General features: G+C 35.3%; 1 pseudogene; it reads left to right on the top strand.

Annotated features, from left to right (window-relative positions):
* The first annotated feature begins 1,360 nt into the window (after positions 1-1,360).
* Positions 1,361-4,967, top strand: LOC137241135 (putative nuclease HARBI1; annotated as a pseudogene).
* The last annotated feature ends 503 nt before the right edge of the window (positions 4,968-5,470 follow it).

Here is a 5,470-nt window from a genome sequence, read left to right as displayed (position 1 = left end):
GCTCTACAATGTTCCTTGCTTTTGCGTGCAATTTGTTGTAAACGCTTTCTACGCTGCTATCCTCTGGAGACCGGAAAGGAGTCATGAGTCACGGCTGTAAAGGATAGCCGGCATCGCCTTTTCATAAAAACCATAATAAAACTTAAGGGCTACATTCTCGTCTAACAACCATATTCTGTATCATTTTCGTTCGCCTCTTACTTTATCTCTTTCCTTAACGTGAGAAACGTAAGAGGTGAACAAAAATAATACAAAATGTGATTGCTAGACGGAAAACGTTCGCCTGAGCTTTCGTTCGCAATAAAGAATGATGCCCTAGGACATACCAAGAATCCAAGTATTCCTTTCTCCCTCTCTATATCTTAGCGTCGCTAAGATTCCATACATGAGAATCGTGGTTACTTCCTTGGTACCGTGCATCAATACACCTGATTCGCATTTTACTATCACAAACCTGGAAATAAAAGTTGATAGAAAAAGTAGGCCCGTTTTATCTTTTAAGATCTATATTGTAAATATGTAGATATTCGCATGTTATATCACATCATGTTAATCAGATTACAAAAACGCGAAAGTGCATTTTTTTAAGTTTTGGCTTGGAACTCCTCATTTCACCTAGCCTGTGTAGAGGCACGTTAGCTTCTACAACAATGAATAAACACAATACAAGCTAGGTCTGAACACGTCAGTGATAGGGTTAATTCCCAGTCATAGACTGGAAGGCAGAGCCTTTTGAAATCTCGAACGAGAAGTTTTGGCGGTAAGTACAAAACCACCTAGAATTAACGAATTTTTTGAAGCGATCAAACTGTGTAGAAGCATTACTTTGTGTGAGAATAAACTTGCTTATTATATGTACATATCGAGCCATACCAGCGAAATTGATGTAAGGAATAAAATTTATGTTTTTCCTTTTTGATAGGAATCTATAGCCTCCCATCATTGGCATCAGCTACCAAACTTTCACAACTCTACGAAGAACGCTTTAGAAGTTATGGCCAAAGCAATTTTGTTGTAAGAGACAGTTTGTTTACATTTTTTTATTTTATTTAATAAGAAAACTTGTATACTGTAAACATTTTTTGTTTTTGTTCCTTACATCACTTTCGTTGGTGTGGCTCGATATACTTACGATCATTGCGTTGATACTATATGCCTTTGCGGTTGTAGTATAAAAACTTCTTCTCAGCAGGTGGAATTATTTTTATATGTGTCCCATCGATGCACATGACAACTCCTGGAAACCGGCTCCTTGAAAAAAAAAATCTATTTTCGCTTCCCTTTTTTCTTCAGTTGTCATTTCCAATCTTATCCACTGCGAACACAATTTGTCTTCCATTAAGGGCTGTACGCAGTTCAAAAGAAAACCACAAGAAAATATTTTCTATTATTTCTTCAGCATGAAAAAGTAGTAGCCAAGAAATGTTGACATTTCATTGTGCACGCTGAACTAGCTTAAGGAAAGAAGAAGAAATAAAAACAAAACGCATTTGCATAAGAATTCGTGAATTCATGAATATTTTTCACTTTTCGCAAAATAAAGAACACTAGTTGAAAAAAAGTATCCGGAAATAATAAATTGTGAAAATTAATAAGCAAATTAATAAGTGAAACGTTCGCAAAGTAAAAAACAACTTCAGGAGCTGCAAAGAAATAGAAGTTCAAGCAGTGGAAGATCCTTCAGGGAGTGGGATACAAAAACTGTTTATAATATTAAATATACATTTGCTTAATTTCAATGTGGCTCATTGGTAAAATATAAACTCCTATACTGTGTTTATGTTAGGTCAATTACTAGGTGGCGGTGTACTGCTTAATTTTGGTTGCACATTTGTTTCGAGCTATTTTTGTATGGATCGCGCAAACTGTGTTGGCTCAGGGTGTTTTTATTGTTTTTTACAAATATTTCTTGGCACAAATAAAAAAATGTATTTGCGTTTTCGGACTATTAGAATGGGGGTCAAAACGCGTCAACACAATTAAGTTTTGCATGTCACCTAGTAAGATCCCTTTAATTGTATTTACTTATATTTCTTTTTATTTAGCTTCAGGGAAGATTTAATGACAACATTGAACATAGGAATTTTAATGGCTGGCGCTGAAGTAATGAAGAGTCATTTTGTACGTCACAAAGCACCAAGGTACCGTGTAAGCCCTTACCTCCTTGAGAGAAATCAAAAAGGGAGGTTTGAGACGGATTTTGAGAACTTGCGACACTCACCTACCCTTTTTAATGAGAATTTCCGGATGAGTCCACAAACGTTTGATATCTTGTACGAAGAACTACATCCACATTTACGGAGGAAGCGAAACAATAGACCAAACGACTTCATACCAGAAAAAGCAAAATTAGCAATGGTGTTAGAGTAAGTAGTTATTAATTTTTAAGTTTTTTTCGTGAAGTTAATGATATAAAAAGGTACTTAGCAACAGGTGATTTGGGTCGACATATAGCCTCCTGCTACAGAGTGAGTAAGCAACATTCTGGCACTATAATATCCCACGTCTGTCAAGCTATATGCACAGCTTTGAAGAGCCAAATACCACCATTCAACCAACAAACCATGTCCGCAGTCGCTAAGGGCACAAAGAAAAATGGAATTTTCCAGATTGCGTTGGTGCCATCGACGGTAAGCATGTGGCCATTAAAGCGCCTCCAAAAAGCGGAAGCATATTTTTTAATTACAAGGTGAGATGCCCATACTCTCTTCATAACCAAAAACGGACATAGCTTACAATTGTTGTGGTTGTGCTATAAATAAACAGGCTGTAACTTTTATGAGTGTTTTTTTGTATCTACACGAGCTGAAAGTCTGGTGGTTGTATAGGGATGAAAACGGAAGAGGGGATGGTAGAAATTGAGTCAAGGGGTAGAAAAGCGAAGCTCGATACACATGCTGTATTTTGGGTAAGGTAAGACCGAGAGAAAGAAGATCTAAAGACTTATTTTGTTTTGTTGATTTTCTGACAGGGTGGATAAATGATGTATATTGGAACGATTTTTCGTCATCCTTTGTGAAAGTTTGTTCGAGACAAACCGGTTTCGGCTTTGTGCCATCATCAGTGTCGATTTTCGTTCGTTCTGTCTCGAAAGCAACTTTGACAAGGGATGACGGAAAATCGTTCCAATATACATCAAGATCTTAAGATGTAGGGAGGGAGGTAGAAAACATATAGGGCCTGAGGGTTAAGGGAGTTGCTGAGAGGGCAGAGATGCTGTATGAGGGGAGATGCAGGAACATACGAATCTCTAAGCATATTAAGTACATTTAGATAGTGTACTGGCGCGTTACATTGGGCTATTCATGAAAGTTTAAGACTGATTATAAATAGTGTGATCATGAGATTTATATTTGATATATTTATATCTTTTTCTTTCCATGAAGGGGTTTCACTCTATAGTTCTTTTGGCTGCTTGTGACGCGTGCTATAAATTTACTTATGTAGACGTAGGAGCATACGATAGTGAAGGTGATTCCAACATTTTCAAGAAATCTGAATTCGGCTCAAAGATAATAAGAGACCAGTTGCCATTTCCCCCTGACACAAATATCAACGGGAAAAATGTACCACATTTCATCGTTGCGGACGACGCCTTCCTATTGAGTAAACGAATAATGAAGCCCTATTCTCATAGATCGCTGACAAGATCTGAAAAAATATTCAATTGTCGGCTGAGCCGAGCTCGTAGATGTATTGAAAATGCATTTGGAATCTTGAGCACAAAATGGTTATGCTTGCGGAAAATACTTTTTTGTTCCCCTCAACGTGCTCAGGAAATAGTATCAGCGTGCTGCTTTCTTCACAACTTTTTGTTAAACAAAGCTGGTTCTGAATACTGCCCGAACACATTTTCTGGTCATGAAATCAGCAGCGGGGAATGGATATGTGGAGATCATGAAATCTGGGAGGACCAAAACGAATCAAGGTTTCTTCATGGAAGGCCATCTGAATATGGAAAATATATACGTGATTTGCTCAAGGAGTACGTTAACTCAAACGAGGGATCCGTCCCATGGCAAAATGATGTGGCGTTTGTTTAACCATGGTATGTATTAGCAACAGACTTAGGAGATGTACACATTTTGGTTTTTGACAAAAGTAATTATGTTTTGAACTTACCACGTTAAGTTCCAAAACATAACACATTGCAGAGTACCAAAAGTCGAAATACAGTGATATATATTCTAATATATCGTAGAAGATATCCTGAAAAAATCACTTTGATCGGAGCTATATGTATATAGTATATACCTATCCCATACAACCGATCATTCAGATAAGGGGGTTTTTTGCCATTTTTTATTTTATATTTATCTTAAAAATAGTTTAGGTGTGTATAGTTCTTATCTTATACATCCGATTATTTGAAGATTATGAACGGGATAGGATTATTTTTCAGCCTCATTCATGAAAGGTATGAAGTCTTCGGCACAGCTGAAAACAGTCCCCTCCTTACTTGTTTCATTTAATTTTATCAACACTGCTTTATATAATATTTCATAGGTACGATTGAAATAAATCATTTACTTTTTATATTTACACAGGCGAGTTCACCCAGCATAATCCCTGAGATGTACAAAATACTTGAAACTAATTGCATTCTTTATACTTTTTACTTGATGTTTTTTATTGCTAAGCAAATTACAGCAATAACAGATATACATATGCATATCAGGTAAGATTACATTGAAGAAGAATTTAACATTGTTTTAAATTGTTTTTTATTTAATTATAGATCATTTCTTTTGGATAACGGATATATCACACAGGCAGAACATTTTTCACAGTCATTTTTTGATCACATTTAATAACATTCAATATTACAAATTCAATGGGTCAAATAAGTCGAGGGCTAACAAAGTGAGCAATGACACCCCCCCCCCCCCCTCTTCTCCTCCTCTTGTGCAAAATCTATATATTGTTATAACTTAATGTAAATTTTCTCCTAACTCAATAATTTTTGGTATCAGGCTCATAAAGATCGAGATCTGAACAATTTTGGAATAACGATCGGTGGTGTCTCCGTGCTTTGTATATTTGTAATTTTTTTTTGGATTTTATGATTGAAAAAATGTGTAGGAATGAAGAAAAATTTGATTTTCAATGAGAAGTCAAGTTTTAACAAATACAAAATTCATCATTTAGCCAACAAAGGTAGTATTTTTTGATTATTAAAAGTAATCTTATTTTATCATTTATTTTGTTGAACTGTATGAAAGCTCAGTATTTATTCGATAGAAGTAATCAAATTGTATTGAAAAGAAGAAAAATTCAAAAATTAATCATCAAAATGCTGGACAATGATAAATAAAAACATAAAAATTAAATCAGTAATAATATGCGTATTTCAATAAATTAAATCATTATTTTTATATAGTAGAAAAAAAGTAAGTTCATTCAGTTTTGGGACCATCTATGTCTTTGCTGGGCTATCTTCTCCAATAATGTGTTCATGAAGTCACAGCAC

Source organism: Eurosta solidaginis, chromosome 1 (assembly GCF_040869045.1).
Source record: "Eurosta solidaginis isolate ZX-2024a chromosome 1, ASM4086904v1, whole genome shotgun sequence".
Lineage (NCBI taxonomy): Eukaryota > Metazoa > Arthropoda > Insecta > Diptera > Tephritidae > Eurosta > Eurosta solidaginis.
Note: the sequence above shows the minus strand (reverse complement) of the source record. Positions and strands in the feature narration are given on the sequence as shown.